At 34.0% G+C, this 26246-nt stretch overlaps 1 protein-coding gene across 31 annotated transcripts in view; it reads left to right on the top strand.

Moving 5' to 3' along the window:
- PTPRD (protein tyrosine phosphatase receptor type D) overlaps nucleotides 1-26246 on the top strand; it is a 2142161-nt gene that overhangs the window by 1081511 nt on the left and 1034404 nt on the right. The gene's annotated exons all lie outside the window — the stretch shown is intronic.

Here is a 26246-nt window from a genome sequence, read left to right as displayed (position 1 = left end):
AGGCAAAACTTAACTTTGTTTCTATACTTCAACTGCTTAAAATTGAAACGAAAGTAAACAAAAAATAGGTACAAATAAGTAGTAAAAGGATTAATCACAAAATTTTTTCACAGTTTTTCATTTTTACTATATTTTCTTTTGATTATAAATTTTCTATCATCTCTCAGAAATTAAAGGAAATCAATGGCAGGACAGAGACTCCAAACCCCATTAGTACATATTCTGTTTTTTTAGGTGCCTTTTGTTCTATTTTGCCTGCCTGCCCACCTCCAACACGAGTGCGCACAAACACACACATTCTCTCTCTCTCTCTCTTTTTCCTAGGGTAAAGAGAAAAAAGATATCATAGAGGAAAGTCTGGACTTTGTAAATGTAGCCTCTTTGCTGCTTTGTTGTGGTCATTGCTGTTGCTTGTCTCTCTAATTTTAAATTTCAAGGATTCTGTGGTCCCTAGCTACCTGATTCTCAAAGAAAATTTCCAAAGGAATGTTGCTGTAATCCTTCAGCCTAGTCACCTCACAATTGGAATACCCAAGGCAGGAAGTTGAATTAATATCAGTACCCGTGGTTTAATCTGAAGGGGCCACAGAGGCTTCCAATCCCATTCAATATCTTAGAAACTAGATGCCAGAAACAATCTTATTCATTTTTTAGTAATCAGTTCCTTAAAGCATAGTATCTGAAGATCATATTTAAATCCCTTAAACAGCACAGGGGATAACAAAGAAAATTGATAAAGCCAGTCTTTCCTCTTTGCTCAGCTGACAGGAAGAGGGGGTGGAGAAAGGAGAAGATGTCTCTAAATGTTTGGAATTCACAGATCCCAGGAAAGCAGCTAAATTTCCATCTGTGTTTGTCATCTGCTGTGTCACTTGCTAGACTTCTAATGTGTGTGGGGTGTCATTCCTATTAGGCTTTTAGAGTCACAAACCTATTTGTTCTTGAGAAGCTAAAAAAAATACTACATTTAGGGAGATGGGAAAGAAAGAGGAAAAGGAAGGATGGATCTGTAGAACAGACAGTTAACTAGCAGAAAAGTGCCCTGAAAGAGTGATGAGCATAGTTTTATTGTTGGGTTATTTTGTACCTACTTTTGATTAAATTAATAACTTTGGGGAAAAAACCTGACTTAATTTATATGTATTCTTCAATCTAAAATGATTTTAAATGCATACTAGTGGCTTTAAATATATCATTTTATAATGATGACTACTGACGAACTATTTATTGCCTTTCTGCAAAATCTTTTAGTTACAAATACATAAATACAAATACCCAAGACTATGACAAATGAGGACTATTATTTCACATTTCTTGTTTGTTCCTTGGCAGCATAATTCACTGGCAAAAATTACTAAGATTCTAGAGCTCTAGTTCTAAACTCTTTTTTTCCTCTTCAAAATCCTAAAAGATGTCTGAAAGTGGAATTACAGAAGATATTTAGAAATCCTTTACAGTTCTGATATTGAGAGTCTACCCACTCATTCTTTTCAGTCCAGCAGATAATTATTGTGAGTCTACTATTTGCAGATCACTGTGCCACAGATTAGATAATAGACAAGATGTGGATGGTTTAGTTCAGGGGGACAGACTACAGAGAAGTAAACGACTTCGTAAATTGTGATAAATACAAAGATGGATTAAAATAAGATAATTTGATTAAAAACTATTTCTGGAAAGAGGAATGAGGTGAGGGTTCTAATTTATATATGATTGTCAGAAGCTGAGGAGATCATATTTAAACTGAGAACTGAAGGATAAGAAGTCAGGCAGAAAAACCAGGAGACCGACATGTAGAAAAGCCCTGGCTCCTTGCTGTAACTTTGTTAAAGTAACATTTGTTAAGAGAGCATGGGTTTGTCAGATGTGAGCCAATGTTCAACCAAAGATCATATGGGGAAGGGACATAGAGTTTATTATTACCAGATCCTGGAGGTGGTATACAGCACACCTTGAAGGGCCACACTGGGAAAGGCAGAATGCAGGCAAATGGAGAGGAAGGATCTGGGCCACATGTTTTGAAGAGGGTCCCTGGTGGGGAATGTCTTGGCATTCTGGGGCTAAGGCCAGATTGGTCAATTTGGACCAAAAGGAGTGGAGGTTTGGTGAGATTCAATGAGACTCAAGGTGTTTTAGAGGGAATTAGCACAAGGGACAGATCACTAGGAAGAGCTTCAGGATAGATAGTGAGATGGAACTAGGTCTGGCCCTCTGTGGGGATAGATCCAACATCATTTTGCACTTAAAGCCTGGGTCTCTCTCTCAAATTTTTATAGGGATACATTTGATTTGTTGAATTTGGTCCACTTGGCTATAGCTTAGAGCAGGGTCATAGTGTACAACAGAGAGGATCCTGTGTGGAGAGGAGTAGAGGTGACAATTTGTGGTATGGCAGAGGTGTTTGCAGAGGTGGTGGGGGTGCAGAGAGGAGACTCTGCATTGGGTGGAAAGCAAAACGTGTTATCTAGTACATTGAGAGAGCTCCGAGAGGTCCCTAACCATGAATCTCAGTAGGTCAAGCTAAGGATATTGTGAGGAAGTGTTTTATTGTGGCTAGTGTGGTTTAGAATACGTGGCTTGGCTTTCCATAAGACTGAAATGATATCTAGTTCTGCCAGGCCGTCATCAGGGAGCTTACTCAAGATTCTGCAAGTGTTCTGATGAAGGCTAGGTTCAGAAGCAAGAATTTTTGCATCTTGGCCTCCAGGATGACAGTCACCACAGCCATTTCCCTCCTGGTTCAGAAGCGATGGGGGGTGGGAGGCAGAATCCCAATGTACAGGAAAGTTGGGACATGTTGTTAACTTCCTTGTTTTCTTTGGTGTGGCCTTACCTCTGAGATGCAGTCATCTCTAATGGTGAGCTCTTAGGCTAGAGAGCCTTTGAGGAGATGTTGTATTTAGGCCAAATGTTGTATTCAGCCAGAGAGGGTGGCCTTCCCAAGTAGAGATCCATGAAGGGTAAGGGTGGCTTGCTGATGTTAGATTATAAGCATATATGTTAGAGGCCTGACTCAAGACTGAATTGTAAGTGTTAGTTCTATTCATAGTAGAACAAATCTCAGCTCCATCAAATTATCAGAGATAACCTTGCAAAGGAGCCCAAGATACCTATGAGCTTTATGAGGACTCCATCCACACTGCATATAGATTCTTAGCACAATGATGGCCTAATGGTAGGGACATTTTGTGGATGGTAGCTTTACAATCTGGAGTTGGTACCATTAAGACTGTGGTAGGATCAGTATAGCACAAACCTCCCATCCAGATGAGCCTGATTTGGTTACACAGGGAGGTCCATTCTGCCTGGGATATAATTTGAGATATGGTTTAAGAGAAAGGAACTCAGGGCACCTGGGTGGCGCAGTCGTTAAGCATCTGCCTTCGGCTCAGGGCATGATCCCGGAGTCCTGGGATGGAGCCCCATGTCAGGCTCCTCTGCTGGGAGCCTGCTTCTTCCTCTCCCACTCCCCCTGCTTGTGTTCCCTCTCTCGCTGGCTGTCTCTCTCTGTCAAATAAATAAATAAAAACTTTAAAAAAAGAGAGAGAGAAAGGAACTCATTTTATGAATTCCTTCTACTGGCATCATTAAATGTAGAGGGATGTGAGTTCTGAGTCAAATCCATGCCCGGAGGCATGGCAGGTGAAGCCCTTCTAACAGGGCCTCCAGGCACGGGACACTCACCCATCCTATGGTGAAGTTGCACATCTGGCTAATTTTGTTTCAGCGCTTCTGTGACAGGTTAGGCCTGAGGGGTCTACTAGTAACCCTATTATCCAGGCTGTACACAGTAAAAGCAATAGCCACAACAAAGGAGAACATTTGCATTTGACTAGATTACTGACCTCCCTAGGGGTAAGCAATCTAGATATTGACCAAAGGTATTGCCTTGGAACAATTGGTCTTTTATCTCTTTTCTATAGGTGGGGAAGAGGCTTGGCCTGCATCCCCTGATACTGATCTCTGGATTCCAGGATTCCTCTGTCAACTTCGTTTCCTGATATGACTAACAGCCATTAAGCATTGAGCCTCTTTACTTTTCTCTGAGATCCACACAATTCCAGTAGTGGATCCTGGAGCTATAATTTTAATCCCCCCAAAAATTTTCATGAATTTGGTTTAATTAACCAGTATTTATAACCTGAATGATAAGACAAAGCTGGTGGGTTTGTCTTCACCTTTGTTACTGGGCCTGTTGATGGGGCCAATAAAATCTCAGTAATTGTGATTTCGTGGGAGCAGTTTGGTAAGAGGTTGTCCCCTTGGGCTCTCTATTATAAGAGGATCATATCTGCACACTCCTATACTTTATAGCTTATCATTTTTTAGTTTTGACATCCAACCCTCACCCTAGGTCTGGATCTTTGATCTGGGCCAAAAATTCCTGATCTAGGGAATATGGGGTTAACTTTGATGAAGCTGCACAACTCTAGAAATAACATACACACTTGCGTTTTGCAGAACTTTTGAATATATGTGTATGGGTATTTTTGTAGACCAGAGTTCTGGCTCTCACCATGTTCTCAGATGGTTCAAATACCATGAAACAGTTGAGTATTTTTCATACCAATTTCCCTCCCCTTCTGTTTTTACCTCTCACAAGTTTGTTCATTTCCTTATCTCTCCTTTTCTTTATTCTGACTCTATTAATTCTTCTCCATACACTACTTGATTTGAGAGGGGTTGATTTTGCTACAGTAATTTAAAAGTCATATTTTGGCAATAAAAAATACAAGCAACTTCTTTACACTTGGAATATTTTAGGATTTTATTCAAAAATGTATGAATTCCTTCTACTGGCATCATTAAATGTAGAGGGATGTGAGTTCTGAGTCAAATCCGTGCCCGGAGGCATGGCAGGTGAAGCCCTTCTAACAGGGCCTCCAGGCACCGGACACTCAGCCATCCTATGGTGAAATTGCACATCTGGCTAATTTCGTTTCAGCGCTTCTGGGACAGGTTAGGCCTGAGGGGTCTACTAGTAACCCTATTATCCAGGCTGTACACAGTAAAAGCAATAGCCACAACAAAGGAGAACATTTGCATTTGACTAGATTACTGACCTCCCTAGGGGTAAGCAATCTAGATATTGACCAAAGGTATTGCCTTGGAACAATTGGTCTTTTATCTCTTTTCTATAGGTGGGGAAGAGGCTTGGCCTGCATCCCCTGATACTGATCTCTGGATTCCAGGATTCCTCTGTCAACTTCGTTTCCTGATATGACTAACAGCCATTAAGCATTGAGCCTCTTTACTTTTCTCTGAGATCCACACAATTCCAATAGTGGATCCTGGAGCTATAATTTTAATCCCCCAAAAAATTTTCATGAATTTGGTTTAATTAACCAGTATTTATAACCTGAATGATAAGACAAAGCTGGTGGGTTTGTCTTCACCTTTGTTACTGGGCCTGTTGATGGGGGCCAATAAAATCTCAGTAATTGTGATTTCGTGGGAGCAGTTTGGTAAGAGGTTGTCCCCTTGGGCTCTCTATTATAAGAGGATCATATCTGCACACTCCTATACTTTATAGCTTATCATTTTTTAGTTTTGACATCCAACCCTCACCCTAGGTCTGGATCTTTGATCTGGGCCAAAAATTCCTGATCTAGGGAATATGGGGTTAACTTTGATGAAGCTGCACAACTCTAGAAATAACATACACACTTGCGTTTTGCAGAACTTTTGAATATATGTGTATGGGTATTTTTGTAGACCAGAGTTCTGGCTCTCACCATGTTCTCAGATGGTTCAAATACCATGAAACAGTTAAGAGTATTTTTCATACCAATTTCCCTCCCCTTCTGTTTTTACCTCTCACAAGTTTGTTCATTTCCTTATCTCTCCTTTTCTTTATTCTGACTCTATTAATTCTTCTCCATACACTACTTGATTTGAGAGGGGTTGATTTTGCTACAGTAATTTAAAAGTCATATTTTGGCAATAAAAAATACAAGCAACTTCTTTACACTTGGAATATTTTAGGATTTTATTCAAAAATTTTATAATTTTCCCTCCTGCCACGTAATATTTTCCAGTTTTTCATCAGTGTGAAATAAACACATGTGCATTTGACGTGAAAACTTAGTCTAAAAATAAAATCATGTATCAAAATCATTTACATTTTTTGAGCAAACATTTATGTGGCACTAGACTGGATTTATAGTTGACAGTTTAATCCTTAAAATACAGAAACACTTTTATTTTCTTTATTAAAATGAATGCAGGAAAAATAGCTTTTCCAATTTTATATGTATATGATTATTCACCATTTACTAAAGTCTCATATTATTACATACTTTTTTACTATGAATCATAGCCAGATGGTAACTTAAAAGAACTAACATTCTGAAGACCTTGTAAGGATTAAGAGTTTGCTAATGTATGTTTTTCAAAATTCTAAATGAATTCTGGCTAAATCCACCAAATTCTTTGAAAGCACAATTGTCCCCCACATTTTGTAGATTAAGCAACATGTGTAATCATAATATGAATCACTGCTTATTTATTTATCTATGAAATAGTCTTCCTTCAAAATACATATTCACAATGAGTTTTAAATATATATTATTCTGGAAACACTACCAATAATAGTAGTAAGGATATAATTTACAGTAACAGTGGCCTGTTCTGTTTTCCCTTGGGAAAAAATTTCCTTGGGATGGGATGGAGGGGAATGTTTTAATTTTAATCTTAGGAATGACTTAATTTGTCCTAGTCACAACTTTTTCCCCTGTATTTGAGTGAAAGCAGTTAAAACTATATACTTGCAAAACCAGTTGGTACGTAGAAGAGCCTAAATGATTACTAAATAGAGTTAGATATACATAATATGTTGTACGAAAGACATTTTGTATAGAAACAAATCTCTAAAATTCACATCATAATGGAATCTTTCCCAAAAATAAAAAATAAAACAAAACAAAATGGAACCCCACAAAATTTACCACAGAGCAGGAAATAGACTGTGTCGGAAATGTGTGTGTAGATTCCTTGGTTGTTCTGATGTTCAGAATGTTTAATTTTCCATCCTTGAAGCATGAAGACTGAGATATGTCTTTTTTTTTATTAGTTAAATTTTTTTCATCATAACTCTACTCTTTAATTCCCAACACCTATTTCACCCATCCCCCCTACACATCTCCCCTTCGAAAATCATCAGTTTGTTCTCTATAGTTAAAAATCTGTTTCTTGGTTTCTCTCTCTTTTTCTTGTTGCTTATTTGTTTTGTTTTTTAAATTCCACATGAGTGAAATTATATGGTGTTTGCCTTTCCTGATTGACTTATTTCACTTAGCAGTATGCTATCTCTATCTCTATCCATGTTGTTGTAAATGGCAAGATTTCATTCTTTTTTATGGCTGAATAATCTTCCATTATGCATATATATACAACATCTTCTTTATCCATTCATCTATGGATGGACATGGGCTGCTTCCATAGTTTAGCTATTACACCCCTGCAATAAACTTAAAGGTGCATATATCCCTTTGAATTAGGTTTTTGTATTTTGGGTAATCACACTACTGGATCTTAGGGTAGTTATTTTTTGTGGAACTTGCATACTGTTTTCCAAAAAAGCAGCACCAGTTTGCATTCCCACCAACAGCGCAGGAGGCTTCCTCTTTCTCCATGCTCCCCAACAATGTTGTTTCTGTGTCTTTGATTATAACCATTCTGACAGGTGTGAGGTGATATCTTATTGTACTTGTGATTTGCATTTCTCTGATGATGAGTGATGTTGAATATCTTTTCAGGTATCTATTGGCTTTCTGTATGTCTTCTTTGGAAAAAAAGAAAGTCTCTTTAGGTCCTCTGCACATTTTTAAATTGGATTATTTGTTTTTTGGGTGTTGAGCTGTAATCAGTTCTTTGTATATTGTGGATACTAACCTTTTATTGGCTCTGTCATTTGCAAGTATCTTCTCCATTCAGTAGATTGTCTTTCAGTTTTGTTCATTGTTTCCTTTGCTGTGCAGGAGCTTTTTATTTTGACATAGCTCCAATAGTTTATTTTTCCTTTTTGTTCCTTTGCCTCAAGACATATCTAGAAAACTGTTGCTATAGCTGCTGTCAGAGAAATTACCTGTGCTTTCTTCTAGGATTTGTATGGCTTCAGGTCTCACATTTAGGTCTTTAATCCATTTTGAATTTGTTTTTGTGTATGGTGAAAGAAAGTGGTCCAGTTTCATTATTTTGTTGAAGAGACTGTCTTTTTCGCATTGTATATTCATTTCTCTTTTGTCAAAGATTAATTGACCATATAATCATGGGTTCATTTCTGGGTTTTCTATTATATTCCATTGATCTGTGTATCTATTTTTATGCCAGTGGTAAGCTGTTTTAATTACTACTGCTTTGTAATATAACTTTAAATCTGAAATTGTGATACCTCCAGTATTGTTTTTCTTTTTCAAGATTGCTTTGGCTACTCGAGGTCTTCTGTGAATCTATACAAATTTTAGGATTTCTTTGTTGTAGTTCTGTGAAAAATGCTGTTGGTGTTTTGATAGGGATTGCTTTGATTAGTATAGACATTTTAACAATATTGTTCTTCCAACCCATGAATATAAAATGCCTTTCCTTTTCTTTGGGCATCTTGAATTTCATCAATGCTTTATAGTTTTATTGCTTTTTGTGAACTTTTAAATGGGTTGTTTTCCTAATTTTACTTTTCCCTGCTTCATTAGTAGTGTATATGAATGCAACCAGCTTTCTGTTTGTTGATTTTGTATCCTATAACTTTACTGATTTAATTGATCAGTTCTAGTAGTTTTTTGGTGGAGTCTTTACGGTTTCTATTTACAGCATAATGCCATCTGCAAATAGTGAGAGTTTTACTTCTCCTTTACCAATTTGGTTGCCTTTTATTTCTTTATGTTGTCTAATTCCTGTGGCTAGAAGTTCCAGTATTATGTTGAATACAAGTGGTGAAATTGGACATCTTTGTCTTGTTCCTGATCTTAGGGGAAAAGCTCTCAGTTTGCCACCAATGAGTATGATGTTGGTTGTGGGTTTTTCATATAAGGCCTTTATTATGTTGCAGTTTGTTCCCTCTAGACATACTTTGCAGAGGGTTTTTTTTTTAATCATAAACTGATGTTGTACTTCATTGAACACTTTTTCTGCATCTATTGAAATGATCATATAGTGTTTATCCTTTCTCTTATTGATGTGATGTATTGCACTGATTGTTTTGCATCCTGGGAATAAATCCCACTTGATTGTAATATGTGATTTTTAAAAATCTATTGTCAGGTTATGTTTGCTAATATTTTGTATAGAATTTTTGAATCCAACTTCATGAGAGATATTGGCCTATAGTTCTCTTCTTTTGTGGTATCTTTGTCTGTTTTTGGTATTGGCCTTCTAGAATAAATTAGGAAGTTTCTCTTCCTATTCAATTTTTTTTGGAATAGTTTGAGAAGAATAGGTATTAATTCTTCTTTAAATGTTTGGTTGACTTTACCTTTGAAGTCATCTGGTCCTGGACTTTAGTTTTTTGAGGGCTTTGTGGTTACTGATTCAGTTTCATTGCTGGTATTTGGTCAGTTCAAATTTTCTGTTTCTTTCTGCTTTAGTTTTGGTAGGTCACACGTTTCTAGGAATTTATCCATTTCTTTTGTCTAAGTTGTTGGCATATAGGTTTTCAAATTGTATTTCTGTGATGTTGGTTATTTCTCCTCCTTCATTAATGGTTTTATTTGGGTTCTCTCTCTTTTTATCAATTTTGTTGATCTTTTCAAAGAACCAGCTCCTGGTTGCCTCAATCTGTTCTATTGTTTTTGCTTGTTTGCTTTGTATTGTTTCTGTATCATTTATTTCTGCTCTAATCTTTATTATTTCCTTTCTTCTGCTGGATTGGGGTTTTGTCAATTATTCTTTTTCTAGCTTCTTTAGGTTTAAGGTTATGTTGTCTATTTGAGATTTTTCTTGCTTCTTGAGGTAGTCCTGTATTGCTATACACTTCCCTCTTAGAACTGTTTTTGTTGCATTCAAAAGATTTTGGACTATTGTGTTTTTATTTTTATTTGTTTCCATGTAATTTTTTTATTTCTTCTTTGACTTCTTAGTTGACCCATTCATTGTTTAGTAACGTGTTACTTAACCTCCATGTATTTGAGGTCTATCCAAATTTTTTCTTGTGGATGACTTTTAGTTTCATAGCCTTGTCAGAAAAGAAGCATGGTATGATTTTGATTTTTTTTTAATTTGTTGAGACTTGTTTTGTGACCTTATATGTGATCTATTTTGGCAAATGTTCCATGTGCATTTGAAAAGAATGTGTAGTCTGCTGTTTTAGGATAAAATGTTCTGAATATGTCTGTTAAATCCATCTGTCCAGTATGTCATTCAAAGCCACTATTTCCTTGTTGATTTTCTGTTTGGATGATCTATTCATTTATGTAAGCTAGCTGTTAAAATTCCCTATTATTCTTGTATTACTATCAATTATTTCCTCTATGTTTGTTATTAACTGTTTTATGTATTTGGTGCTTCCATGTTGGGTGCATAAATATTTATAATCCTTGTATCCTCCTCTTGGACTGTCCTCTTTATTATTATGTAGAATCCATCATAGTCTCTTATTAGTCTTTGTTTTAAAGTTTATCTTTCCCAATATAAGTATGGCAATGTCTTTTTGAACAGTTTTCCAAATTTCTCATGCCAGTATTACAGTAGTTCTGCGATATATTGTGTTTTGTTCTTCAGTACTCCTTACTGAAGTAAGCATTCTTGATTCTTTCCTTCTTTTTTCCTTCTTTTGAAAATCTTATATGTTGCTAAAGAGCTAAAGGTCTGGAATAAAACTTCAGAGGCTCAAATTCTAACCCCCAAACTTACCAGATATGTGACTTTGGGCAAGTTACTTCCGTTCCTCCTCATCCTCATCTATAAAATGTAAATATCAATTTTATCTGTTATGAAGGGATTTAAGAGGATTACATGACCAAAAAAAGATAGGATCACATGACATAATACCGATACATAATACAGGTGTAGCTAGCATACAGTAAGCACACAATAAATGCTAGCTACTGTACTCCTTAATAAAGTTTGGAGGAGAGAGAGACCTAATGTGACTTAAGAGAAGTATTCACACATATGAGTAATATATTTCTAATTCTACATTTTTTCGTTCATTTAGTTTGGTTTTATTTTATTTTTAATGAAAATATGTAAGAACAGGGAAGCTATAGATAAAAGGGCAAATTTGTTGGGAAGAATTGAATTTTAAAGCAATTTCTATGTTTTTTTTCCCAATTTGTGTTTTTATCCCTAATTACTCTTTTGAAGTAAGCGGACTTAAAAAACTTTAACAACAAATGTGTCTTCTCACAATAAAAATAAAATTTTAAACAGTTGAAAAACAACATTTGGAAGAACCAATTTTGTTTAAATGTCTACTATCGAAAGCAATCCACAGACTTAATCCCATCCCTATCCAAAAAAAAAAAAAAACAGATTTTTTACCAAACTAGACCAAATAATCCTAAAAATTTTTATGTAACCACAAAAGACCCTGAATAGCCAAAGCAATTTTGAAAGAGAAGAACAAAGGTGGAGATATCAAATCCCAGATCTCAAGATATATTCCAAAGCTGTAGTAATCAAAGCAGTAAGATATGGGCACAAAAACAGACATACAGATCAATGGAACAGAACAGAGTCCAGAAATAAATGCATGCTTTTAGTGGTCAATTAATCTACAACAAAACAGTCAAGAATATACAATGGGAAAAAGTCTCCTCAACCAACAATATTGGGAAAACTGGACAGCTACATTCAAGAAAGAAAGAAAGAAAGAAGAAGAAAGAAAGAAAGAAAGAAAGAAAGAAAGAAAGAAAGAAAGAAGAAAGAAAGAAGANATACATTCAAGAAAGAAAGAAAGAAAGAAAGAAAGAAAGAAAGAAAGAAAGAAAGAAAAAAGAAAGAAAGAAAGAAAGAAAGAAAGAAAGAAAAAAGAAAGAAGAAAGGAAGAAAGAAAGAAAAAAGAAAGGAAGAAAGAAAGAAAGAAGAAAGAAAAGAAAGAAAGAAAGAAAGAAAGAAAGAAAGAAAGAAAGAAAGAAAGAAAAAAGAAAGAAGAAAGAAAGAAAGGAAAAAGAAGGAAAGAAAGAAAGAAAGAAAGAAAGAAAGAAAGAAAGAAAAAAGAAAGAAGAAAGAAAGAAAAAAACTGGATCACTTTCTTACACTATACACAAAAATAAATTCAAAATGGATTAAAGACCTAAATGTGAGACCTGAAGCCATAAAAATCCTAGAAGAAAGCACACGTGCCAACATCTTTGACAGAGGCTGTAGCAACATTTTTCTAGATATGTCTCCAGAGGCAAGGGAACTAAAAGCAAAAGTAAATTATGAGTGATCTCACTCATATGTGAAATTTAAGAAAAAACACAAACAAAATTTAAAAAGAGAGAGAGACAAAACAAAAAACTAGACTCTTAAATATACAGAACAAACTGGTGGTTGCCAGAAGAAAGTTGGGTGGGGGAATGGGTGAAATAGGTGCAGGGGATTAAGAGTACACTTAGGCACCTGGGTAGCTCAGTCAGTTAAACATCCAACTCTTGATCTCAGCTCAGGTATCTGCTCAGGTCATGTTAGGGTCATGAGTTCAAACCCTGCGATGGGCTGTATGCCGGGGGTGGAGCCTATTTTAAAAAAAGAGTACACTTATCTTCATGAGGACTGAGTAAGTGTATAGAATTGTTGAACCATTATATTGTACACAGAAAACTAATAGAACACTGTATGTTAATTATACCTGAATAAAAAAACAATGAATTTCTTCGGAATCTATGTTTGTAGTTTTTTATAGTAGTTTTTATAGATTATTATCAGGTTACTCCACTCCAAATCCTTTAGTTTATTATTTTGTTATTGTTTGAAATAAGGAGATGATTAAAGCTGAATTATGTTCTTAAAGTGTGGCTACATGTGCACTCTTTGCCATAATTAAATTTCCACTATATGCTATGTGCTTGATTTGGAAATATATACCAATTTTAACAGGTTAAATGTGTAAGATTTTAAACTTGATTATTATTTTCTTTAATATTTGGTTGTTGGAGACTGAACTTTGGCAACATTTGCCTAAGAAGTATAAGAAGTATAATAAAGGGTTAAGTGAGTCAGTCAAGTTTGGCCTTTTACCAATCAGCTAAAGAGCACCCTTAAGAAGACCATGGCAGTTTAAACCCTGCCTGGCTCAATTTATTTACACTATTCCTCTTTTTTCCCTTCAGAAGCATCCATTTAATGCTAATTTATTCTGTTTGAACATTATGGAAAATTTTTTTTCATGGTACTTATCAATTTTATAATATTTAGTATACTGAAGGTTAAAAGAAAATTTGTATTTTTTTCTTTTAAATCCATGCCATTTTCTTTTACTATTTTACACTAAAATAAACTAGAAACTTCAGGATTCTCTCTTTTTCTCCTATGAGAAAGCTCCAAATTACTGATTTGGTTATTGGAATCTTCACTTATGTTTTCAGGATCTACAGACCAATAAACACAGCTGGTAGTGAGAGTGTTGCTCTTGATAAGCCTCTTGGGGAGCATGGAGAATGTAAACTCCAGATTTTTGAAGTAATCCTAGGAAGATAAGGTCACCCATCTGTTATTTAACCTAATATTTTGCAAGTATTGTTAATGTTCAGCACTGTTGATATTGTTACATATGCATAATATTAAACATAAACATAAAGATGAAATTATAAGATGTTACAATTATTATCATATGTGTGTGTGCAATTTTTACCCACTGCATACCTCTCATATATGCTGTATACTGTTTTTAAAAAATAATAATGAGACATTTCTTACATGAATTCTAGCAAAGGATCTTATTATGTCACTTGCCCATCTATATAAATCAAAGTCACCCAATGTAATTGGTAAACAGAAAAAAGGTTGCTCAGAATGTCACTCTAAATTAACTACTTATGCTACTGCCAGATGTTATTGCATTTATGAAAGTGAAGCTTTTGAGAACCAAACATTGATGCTTAGCACCCTTGCTTTTTAGCATTGCCCATTAAAACTCTTATTAAAAAGTGGAGAAAAAGATGAAAAATGCAATATTTGATCTTTTTGTTGGAATACATTTGTTTCCTAGCGATCTCTTTCAAGGTTTTCACTTAGGCAATGATTATATAATAGATTCTGTTTAAACAATGAAAGATTTGTGCTACAAGCATTTCACTGCCAATAGTTAGCATGCAAAATGTGTGTGTGTGCATGGGTAAGACATTATTTTATATATATAAAGTGTATGTGTTTATGTATATAACACGTGACATTATTTATATCTGATTCAGTTGTTTTTTCCAAACATCTCACACTGGAACATATAGTAGGTGTTAAATAAATGTCTGTGGAATGTTGAATTTCACAGCACATTTATGATCCAGAATAGGTACATAGATATACACAGTTAAAGGTAAACTATATATGTAATCTACATACTATAAATGTATACATATGTTGTATTTCTTTGTTTTGTTTTTGGTGTGTGGAAAATTTTAGTTGACCATTTAAAATGCCTTGCAATCCTGAAAACCTTATTTTGATCATTCTTACTGTACTTAATGGGAACACCTGAATTTCTATTAGCAGTGAGGAATTCAGTANTTATGAATTCCTTCTACTGGCATCATTAAATGTAGAGGGATGTGAGTTCTGAGTCAAATCCATGCCCGGAGGCATGGCAGGTGAAGCCCTTCTAACAGGGCCTCCAGGCACGGGACACTCACCCATCCTATGGTGAAGTTGCACATCTGGCTAATTTTGTTTCAGCGCTTCTGTGACAGGTTAGGCCTGAGGGGTCTACTAGTAACCCTATTATCCAGGCTGTACACAGTAAAAGCAATAGCCACAACAAAGGAGAACATTTGCATTTGACTAGATTACTGACCTCCCTAGGGGTAAGCAATCTAGATATTGACCAAAGGTATTGCCTTGGAACAATTGGTCTTTTATCTCTTTTCTATAGGTGGGGAAGAGGCTTGGCCTGCATCCCCTGATACTGATCTCTGGATTCCAGGATTCCTCTGTCAACTTCGTTTCCTGATATGACTAACAGCCATTAAGCATTGAGCCTCTTTACTTTTCTCTGAGATCCACACAATTCCAGTAGTGGATCCTGGAGCTATAATTTTAATCCCCCCAAAAATTTTCATGAATTTGGTTTAATTAACCAGTATTTATAACCTGAATGATAAGACAAAGCTGGTGGGTTTGTCTTCACCTTTGTTACTGGGCCTGTTGATGGGGCCAATAAAATCTCAGTAATTGTGATTTCGTGGGAGCAGTTTGGTAAGAGGTTGTCCCCTTGGGCTCTCTATTATAAGAGGATCATATCTGCACACTCCTATACTTTATAGCTTATCATTTTTTAGTTTTGACATCCAACCCTCACCCTAGGTCTGGATCTTTGATCTTTGATCTGGGCCAAAAATTCCTGATCTAGGAATATGGGGTTAACTTTGATGAAGCTGCACAACTCTAGAAATAACACACACACTTGCGTTTTGCAGAACTTTTGAATATATGTGTATGGGTATTTTTGTAGACCAGAGTTCTGGCTCTCACCATGTTCTCAGATGGTTCAAATACCATGAAACAGTTGAGTATTTTTCATACCAATTTCCCTCCCCTTCTGTTTTTACCTCTCACAAGTTTGTTCATTTCCTTATCTCTCCTTTTCTTTATTCTGACTCTATTAATTCTTCTCCATACACTACTTGATTTGAGAGGGGTTGATTTTGCTACAGTAATTTAAAAGTCATATTTTGGCAATAAAAAATACAAGCAACTTCTTTACACTTGGAATATTTTAGGATTTTATTCAAAAATTTTATAATTTTCCCTCCTGCCACGTAATATTTTCCAGTTTTTCATCAGTGTGAAATAAACACATGTGCATTTGACGTGAAAACTTAGTCTAAAAATAAAATCATGTATCAAAATCATTTACATTTTTTGAGCAAACATTTATGTGGCACTAGACTGGATTTATAGTTGACAGTTTAATCCTTAAAATACAGAAACACTTTTATTTTCTTTATTAAAATGAATGCAGGAAAAATAGCTTTTCCAATTTTATATGTATATGATTATTCACCATTTACTAAAGTCTCATATTATTACATACTTTTTTACTATGAATCATAGCTAGATGGTAACTTAAAAGAACTAACATTCTGAAGACCTTGTAAGGATTAAGAGTTTGCTAATGTATGTTTTTCAAAATTCTAAATGAATTCTGGCTAAATCCACCAAATTCTTTGAAAGCACAATTGTCCCCCACATTTTGTAGATTAAGCAACATGTGTAATCATAATATGAATCACTGCTTATTTATTTATCTATGAAATAGTCTTCCTTCAAAATACATATTCACAATGAGTTTTAAATATATATTATTCTGGAAACACTACCAATAATAGTAGTAAGGATATAATTTACAGTAACAGTGGCCTGTTCTGTTTTCCCTTGGGAAAAAATTTCCTTGGGATGGGATGGAGGGGAATGTTTTAATTTTAATCTTAGGAATGACTTAATTTGTCCTAGTCACAACTTTTTCCCCTGTATTTGAGTGAAAGCAGTTAAAACTATATACTTGCAAAACCAGTTGGTACGTAGAAGAGCCTAAATGATTACTAAATAGAGTTAGATATACATAATATGTTGTACGAAAGACATTTTGTATAGAAACAAATCTCTAAAATTCACATCATAATGGAATCTTTCCCAAAAATAAAAAATAAAACAAAACAAAATGGAACCCCACAAAATTTACCACAGAGCAGGAAATAGACTGTGTCGGAAATGTGTGTGTAGATTCCTTGGTTGTTCTGATGTTCAGAATGTTTAATTTTCCATCCTTGAAGCATGAAGACTGAGATATGTCTTTTTTTTTATTAGTTAAATTTTTTTCATCATAACTCTACTCTTTAATTCCCAACACCTATTTCACCCATCCCCCCTACACATCTCCCCTTCGAAAATCATCAGTTTGTTCTCTATAGTTAAAAATCTGTTTCTTGGTTTCTCTCTCTCTTTTTTTCTTGTTGCTTATTTGTTTTGTTTTTTAAATTCCACATGAGTGAAATTATATGGTGTTTGCCTTTCCTGATTGACTTATTTCACTTAGCAGTATTCTATCTCTATCTCTATCCATGTTGTTGTAAATGGCAAGATTTCATTCTTTTTTATGGCTGAATAATCTTCCATTATGCATATATATACAACATCTTCTTTATCCATTCATCTATGGATGGACACGGGCTGCTTCCATAGTTTAGCTATTACACCCCTGCAATAAACTTAAAGGTGCATATATCCCTTTGAATTAGGTTTTTGTATTTTGGGTAATCACACTACTGGATCTTAGGGTAGTTATTTTTTGTGGAACTTGCATACTGTTTTCCAAAAAAGCAGCACCAGTTTGCATTCCCACCAACAGCACAGGAGGCTTCCTCTTTCTCCATGCTCCCCAACAATGTTGTTTCTGTGTCTTTGATTATAACCATTCTGACAGGTGTGAGGTGATATCTTATTGTACTTGTGATTTGCATTTCTCTGATGATGAGTGATGTTGAATATCTTTTCAGGTATCTATTGGCTTTCTGTATGTCTTCTTTGGAAAAAAAGAAAGTCTCTTTAGGTCCTCTGCACATTTTTAAATTGGATTATTTGTTTTTTGGGTGTTGAGCTATAATCAGTTCTTTGTATATTGTGGATACTAACCTTTTATTGGCTCTGTCATTTGCAAGTATCTTCTCCATTCAGTAGATTGTCTTTCAGTTTTGTTCATTGTTTCCTTTGCTGTGCAGGAGCTTTTTATTTTGACATAGCTCCAATAGTTTATTTTTCCTTTTTGTTCCTTTGCCTCAAGACATATCTAGAAAACTGTTGCTATAGCTGCTGTCAGAGAAATTACCTGTGCTTTCTTCTAGGATTTGTATGGCTTCAGGTCTCACATTTAGGTCTTTAATCCATTTTGAATTTGTTTTTGTGTATGGTGAAAGAAAGTGGTCCAGTTTCATTATTTTGTTGAAGAGACTGTCTTTTTCGCATTGTATATTCATTTCTCTTTTGTCAAAGATTAATTGACCATATAATCATGGGTTCATTTCTGGGTTTTCTATTATATTCCATTGATCTATGTATCTATTTTTATGCCAGTGGTAAGCTGTTTTAATTACTACTGCTTTGTAATATAACTTTAAATCTGAAATTGTGATACCTCCAGTATTGTTTTTCTTTTTCAAGATTGCTTTGGCTACTCGAGGTCTTCTGTGAATCTATACAAATTTTAGGATTTCTTTGTTGTAGTTCTGTGAAAAATGCTGTTGGTGTTTTGATAGGGATTGCTTTGATTAGTATAGACATTTTAACAATATTGTTCTTCCAACCCATGAATATAAAATGCCTTTCCTTTTCTTTGGGCATCTTGAATTTCATCAATGCTTTATAGTTTTATTGCTTTTTGTGAACTTTTAAATGGGTTGTTTTCCTAATTTTACTTTTCCCTGCTTCATTAGTAGTGTATATGAATGCAACAGCTTTCTGTTTGTTGATTTTTATCCTATAACTTTACTGATTTAATTGATCAGTTCTAGTAGTTTTTTGGTGGAGTCTTTACGGTTTTCTATTTACAGCATAATGCCATCTGCAAATAGTGAGAGTTTTACTTCTCCTTTACCAATTTGGATGCCTTTTATTTCTTTATGTTGTCTAATTCCTGTGGCTAGAAGTTCCAGTATTATGTTGAATACAAGTGGTGAAATTGGACATCTTTGTCTTGTTCCTGATCTTAGGGGAAAAGCTCTCAGTTTGCCACCAACGAGTATGATGTTGGTTGTGGGTTTTTCATATAAGGCCTTTATTATGTTGCAGTTTGTTCCCTCTAGACATACTTTGCAGAGGGTTTTTTTTTTAATCATAAACTGATGTTGTACTTCATTGAACACTTTTTCTGCATCTATTGAAATGATCATATAGTGTTTATCCTTTCTCTTATTGATGTGATGTATTGCACTGATTGTTTTGCATCCTGGGAATAAATCCCACTTGATTGTAATATGTGATTTTTAAAAATCTATTGTCAGGTTATGTTTGCTAATATTTTGTATAGAATTTTTTAATCCAACTTCATGAGAGATATTGGCCTATAGTTCTCTTCTTTTGTGGTATCTTTGTCTGTTTTTGGTATTGGCCTTCTAGAATAAATTAGGAAGTTTCTCTTCCTATTCAATTTTTTTTGGAATAGTTTGAGAAGAATAGGTATTAATTCTTCTTTAAATGTTTGGTTGACTTTACCTTTGAAGTCATCTGGTCCTGGACTTTAGTTTTTTGAGGGCTTTGTGGTTACTGATTCAGTTTCATTGCTGGTATTTGGTCAGTTCAAATTTTCTGTTTCTTTCTGCTTTAGTTTTGGTAGGTCACACGTTTCTAGGAATTTATCCATTTCTTTTGTCTAAGTTGTTGGCATATAGGTTTTCAAATTGTAATTCTGTGATGTTGGTTATTTCTCCTCCTTCATTAATGGTTTTATTTGGGTTCTCTCTCTTTTTATCAATTTTGTTGATCTTTTCAAAGAACCAGCTCCTGGTTGCCTCAATCTGTTCTATTGTTTTTGCTTGTTTGCTTTGTATTGTTTCTGTATCATTTATTTCTGCTCTAATCTTTATTATTTCCTTTCTTCTGCTGGATTGGGGTTTTGTCAATTATTCTTTTTCTAGCTTCTTTAGGTTTAAGGTTATGTTGTCTATTTGAGATTTTTCTTGCTTCTTGAGGTAGTCCTGTATTGCTATACACTTCCCTCTTAGAACTGTTTTTGTTGCATTCAAAAGATTTTGGACTATTGTGTTTTTATTTTTATTTGTTTCCATGTAATTTTTTTATTTCTTCTTTGACTTCTTAGTTGACCCATTCATTGTTTAGTAACGTGTTACTTAACCTCCATGTATTTGAGGTCTATCCAAATTTTTTCTTGTGGATGACTTTTAGTTTCATAGCCTTGTCAGAAAAGAAGCATGGTATGATTTTGATTTTTTTTAATTTGTTGAGACTTGTTTTGTGACCTTATATGTGATCTATTTTGGCAAATGTTCCATGTGCATTTGAAAAGAATGTGTAGTCTGCTGTTTTAGGATAAAATGTTCTGAATATGTCTGTTAAATCCATCTGTCCAGTATGTCATTCAAAGCCACTATTTCCTTGTTGATTTTCTGTTTGGATGATCTATTCATTTATGTAAGCGAGCTGTTAAAATTCCCTATTATTCTTGTATTACTATCAATTATTTCCTCTATGTTTGTTATTAACTGTTTTATGTATTTGGTGCTTCCATGTTGGGTGCATAAATATTTATAATCCTTGTATCCTCCTCTTGGACTGTCCTCTTTATTATTATGTAGAATCCATCATAGTCTCTTATTAGTCTTTGTTTTAAAGTTTATCTTTCCCAATATAAGTATGGCAATGTCTTTTTGAACAGTTTTCCAAATTTCTCATGCCAGTATTACAGTAGTTCTGCGATATATTGTGTTTTGTTCTTCAGTACTCCTTACTGAAGTAAGCATTCTTGATTCTTTCCTTCTTTTTTCCTTCTTTTGAAAATCTTATATGTTGCTAAAGAGCTAAAGGTCTGGAATAAAACTTCAGAGGCTCAAATTCTAACCCCCAAACTTACCAGATATGTGACTTTGGGCAAGTTACTTCCGTTCCTCCTCATCCTCATCTATAAAATGTAAATATCAATTTTATCTGTTATGAAGGGATTTAAGAGGATTACATGACCAAAAAAAGATAGGATCACATGACATAATACCGATACATAATACAGGTGTAGCTAGCATACAGTAAGCACACAATAAATGCTAGCTACTGTACTCCTTAATAAAGTTTGGAGGAGAGAGAGACCTAATGTGACTTAAGAGAAGTATTCACACATATGAGTAATATATTTCTAATTCTACATTTTTTCTTTCATTTAGTTTGGTTTTATTTTATTTTTAATGAAAATATGTAAGAACAGGGAAGCTATAGATAAAAGGGCAAATTTGTTGGGAAGAATTGAATTTTAAAGCAATTTCTATGTTTTTTTTCCCAATTTGTGTTTTTATCCCTAATTACTCTTTTGAAGTAAGTGGACTTAAAAAACTTTAACAACAAATGTGTCTTCTCACAATAAAAATAAAATTTTAAACAGTTGAAAAACAACATTTGGAAGAACCAATTTTGTTTAAATGTCTACTATCGAAAGCAATCCACAGACTTAATCCCATCCCTATCCAAAAAAAAAAAAACAGATTTTTTACCAAACTAGACCAAATAATCCTAAAAATTTTTATGTAACCACAAAAGACCCTGAATAGCCAAAGCAATTTTGAAAGAGAAGAACAAAGGTGGAGATATCAAATCCCAGATCTCAAGATATATTCCAAAGCTGTAGTAATCAAAGCAGTAAGATATGGGCACAAAAACAGACATACAGATCAATGGAACAGAACAGAGTCCAGAAATAAATGCATGCTTTTAGTGGTCAATTAATCTACAACAAAACAGTCAAGAATATACAATGGGAAAAAGTCTCCTCAACCAACAATATTGGGAAAACTGGACAGATACATTCAAGAAAGAAAGAAAGAAAGAAAGAAAGAAAGAAAGAAAGAAAGAAAGAAAAAAGAAAGAAGAAAGAAAGAAAGGAAAAAGAAGGAAAGAAAGAAAGAAAGAAAGAAAGAAAGAAAGAAAGAAAAAAGAAAGAAGAAAGAAAGAAAAAAACTGGATCACTTTCTTACACTATACACAAAAATAAATTCAAAATGGATTAAAGACCTAAATGTGAGACCTGAAGCCATAAAAATCCTAGAAGAAAGCACACGTGCCAACATCTTTGACAGAGGCTGTAGCAACATTTTTCTAGATATGTGTCCAGAGGCAAGGGAAATAAAAGCAAAAGTAAATTATGAGTGATCTCACTCATATGTGAAATTTAAGAAAAAACACAAACAAAATTTAAAAAGAGAGAGAGACAAAACAAAAAACTAGACTCTTAAATATACAGAACAAACTGGTGGTTGCCAGAAGAAAGTTGGGTGGGGGAATGGGTGAAATAGGTGCAGGGGATTAAGAGTACACTTAGGCACCTGGGTAGCTCAGTCAGTTAAACATCCAACTCTTGATCTCAGCTCAGGTATCTGCTCAGGTCATGTTAGGGTCATGAGTTCAAACCCTGCGATGGGCTGTATGCCGGGGGTGGAGCCTATTTTAAAAAAAGAGTACACTTATCTTCATGAGGACTGAGTAAGTGTATAGAATTGTTGAACCATTATATTGTACACAGAAAACTAATAGAACACTGTATGTTAATTATACCTGAATAAAAAAACAATGAATTTCTTCGGAATCTATGTTTGTAGTTTTTTATAGTAGTTTTTATAGATTATTATCAGGTTACTCCACTCCAAATCCTTTAGTTTATTATTTTGTTATTGTTTGAAATAAGGAGATGATTAAAGCTGAATTATGTTCTTAAAGTGTGGCTACATGTGCACTCTTTGCCATAATTAAATTTCCACTATGTGCTATGTGCTTGATTTGGAAATATATACCAATTTTAACAGGTTAAATGTGTAAGATTTTAAACTTGATTATTATTTTCTTTAATATTTGGTTGTTGGAGACTGAACTTTGGCAACATTTGCCTAAGAAGTATAAGAAGTATAATAAAGGGTTAAGTGAGTCAGTCAAGTTTGGCCTTTTACCAATCAGCTAAAGAGCACCCTTAAGAAGACCATGGCAGTTTAAACCCTGCCTGGCTCAATTTATTTACACTATTCCTCTTTTTTCCCTTCAGAAGCATCCATTTAATGCTAATTTATTCTGTTTGAACATTATGGAAAATTTTTTTTCATGGTACTTATCAATTTTATAATATTTAGTATACTGAAGGTTAAAAGAAAATTTGTATTTTTTTTCTTTTAAATCCATGCCATTTTCTTTTACTATTTTACACTAAAATAAACTAGAAACTTCAGGATTCTCTCTTTTTCTCCTATGAGAAAGCTCCAAATTACTGATTTGGTTATTGGAATCTTCACTTATGTTTTCAGGATCTACAGACCAATAAACACAGCTGGTAGTGAGAGTGTTGATCTTGATAAGCCTCTTGGGGAGCATGGAGAATGTAAACTCCAGATTTTTGAAGTAATCCTAGGAAGATAAGGTCACCCATCTGTTATTTAACCTAATATTTTGCAAGTATTGTTAATGTTCAGCACTGTTGATATTGTTACATATGCATAATATTAAACATAAACATAAAGATGAAATTATAAGATGTTACAATTATTATCATATGTGTGTGTGCAATTTTTACCCACTGCATACCTCTCATATATGCTGTATACTGTTTTTAAAAAATAATAATGAGACATTTCTTACATGAATTCTAGCAAAGGATCTTATTATGTCACTTGCCCATCTATATAAATCAAAGTCACCCAATGTAATTGGTAAACAGAAAAAAGGTTGCTCAGAATGTCACTCTAAATTAACTACTTATGCTACTGCCAGATGTTATTGCATTTATGAAAGTGAAGCTTTTGAGAACCAAACATTGATGCTTAGCACCCTTGCTTTTTAGCATTGCCCATTAAAACTCTTATTAAAAAGTGGAGAAAAAGATGAAAAATGCAATATTTGATCTTTTTGTTGGAATACATTTGTTTCCTAGCGATCTCTTTCAAGGTTTTCACTTAGGCAATGATTATATAATAGATTCTGTTTAAACAATGAAAGATTTGTGCTACAAGCATTTCACTGCCAATAGTTAGCATGCAAAATGTGTGTGCATGCATGGGTAAGACATTATTTTATATATATAAAGTGTATGTGTTTATGTATATAACACGTGACATTATTTATATCTGATTCAGTTGTTTTTTCCAAACATCTCACACTGGAACATATAGTAGGTGTTAAATAAATGTCTGTGGAATGTTGAATTTCACAGCACATTTATGATCCAGAATAGGTACATAGATATACACAGTTAAAGGTAAACTATATATGTAATCTACATACTATAAATGTATACATATGTTGTATTTCTTTGTTTTGTTTTTGGTGTGTGGAAAATTTTAGTTGACCATTTAAAATGCCTTGCAATCCTGAAAACCTTATTTTGATCATTCTTACTGTACTTAATGGGAACACCTGAATTTCTATTAGCAGTGAGGAATTCAGTACACTTGTACAAGAGTTTAATTATCAAGTTTTATTTAAGAGATAATAACTCAATCTTTATATATCACTATAGTGCCCTGGGAGTCATCAGAGCTGTAGTTATTTTATGACAAATTACGGTGGTGGTGTGTGGAGCTAGTGTGTACTGGACTGTTGTGTTGCTAACATTTCTTCCCAATCAATTCCATGTTCTGTTACCCCACACTGGGAGCTTGAAAATAGCCACATTGAGAATATTTCCTCATGGAAATGTGCAAATGTTCCAAATCAGGGTTTTTTTCCCCCCATCAAGTCAACTACCAAACATTTGCCACTTCACATGGAAATATCTAATAATCCAAAGATGCTTAATTTGGCTATGCTTTTAAAACTTGATATTTTCATTTTTCATCTTTTACATAATAAACATTGATATATATATTTGTTATTTTAGTCCTTCTGTTGTATATTTCTTTCAGAAAACATAGGTAACAAAAACATAAAAATTAGTAACTGAAATTTAAGGAAAAGAAAGGTGACATGGAACAGAGACACAGAGGAATGAAGTAACAGGTAGACGTTTTTAGCAGTGAGTCTCGTGTAGAATAACACATGACAAATGGGCGGTGATGGACTTCAGACTCATGTGGTGCTCACAAGCTCACTCTTCTCACTTTCTTTTAAAAGCCCATTTAAGCCTTTATATCGCCTTAGAAGCATCACTAAAAGATATGCTTAAAATAAATTCTTGAAACCTCCTTCTCCTTTGAGTTCATCTTTCAGATTAATACAAAGAAACTCACTTTTTACTGTATATTAGTCTTACCTATTATGATATATAAACATCTATTGAAGCTAATTGAAGGGAAAAATAAACAATCATATACCATTCACATCCCTGTGCTTGATTTAGATATTAAGTAAAGTTTTGTTTTTGTTTTTTTTTCCATGTTGATAACTTGCAATTGTTGTTTTTGGTAATAGGAGTCCTCTTAGACTGTACTCTAATAAGGAAGGCTGGCATCCACAGAATATTTCTTTGAATCATTTACTCTACATAAATAGCTCTCCAAGCATAGATTTGCTTGCATCCAAAAAAGGGGGGGGGGCAGGGAGAATGAAGAAGTAAAATTGAGAAAATGCACTCTTACTATTGTTTTATAATTTTAATCTTATCAGACCATGTTTTATCTCTTTTTACATGTCCCACTTTTATAAATGCATAGAAGGGACTATATATGGCTTCAATCATCTTTGTAAAATATTATTACAAAATACAATAAAATAATATTATAACATATTGCCCATTGGACTTCCTAAATCATTCGCAGTCTAAAGAACCCTGTTTTAATATTTACTTATTAATGAAAATGTAATAGTCTCTGAATATGCAACCCAGTATAATGATTATAAAATGAGGTTGAACATGGAACGATGTGAAATAAATGGCTTGTAAAGATACTTGAGTAGTTGTTCATACCAACAAGTGTGTCCTCAAAATATTATTTAGCTTTATAGGGCAATGTGTTAAGGAAAAGTTGTATCTACACTGAAATTTAATCCATTCTACTGAATTTCTAAAATCAATTATTTTTATTTCTAAAATATCTATTTCGTTATTTTTAAGTATACTTTATTGATTCATTGCTCTCTAATTTTTTGTTAATTATTTCAAGTTTTTCTTGAAGTATAATGAGTTAGTTTGGTTTGTTAATTAATTTTGATATCAAAAGTTTTTGTAAGTTTAATTCTTTTATCTTTTATTTCTACTTGTTTTCATTCATGCCGCCGTGCTTCTTTGTTTATTTTGTGATTTTTCACTGCAAGCTCATTTTCCTGGGAAATATTTTCTAAGCAAATTATTTGAGACCTTATTGAAATTGCATTTCTTCAATGAACAATTGGCATTGCTGTCATAGTTACCAGTGAACCCCACCAAACTGGTTATCTACTTAAAATTTGTCTCATGATGTTATATGCTCAAACAGGTAGCATAA

Source organism: Ailuropoda melanoleuca, chromosome 7, assembly GCF_002007445.2.
Source record: "Ailuropoda melanoleuca isolate Jingjing chromosome 7, ASM200744v2, whole genome shotgun sequence".
Classification (NCBI taxonomy): Eukaryota; Metazoa; Chordata; class Mammalia; order Carnivora; family Ursidae; genus Ailuropoda; species Ailuropoda melanoleuca.
Note: the sequence above shows the minus strand (reverse complement) of the source record. Positions and strands in the feature narration are given on the sequence as shown.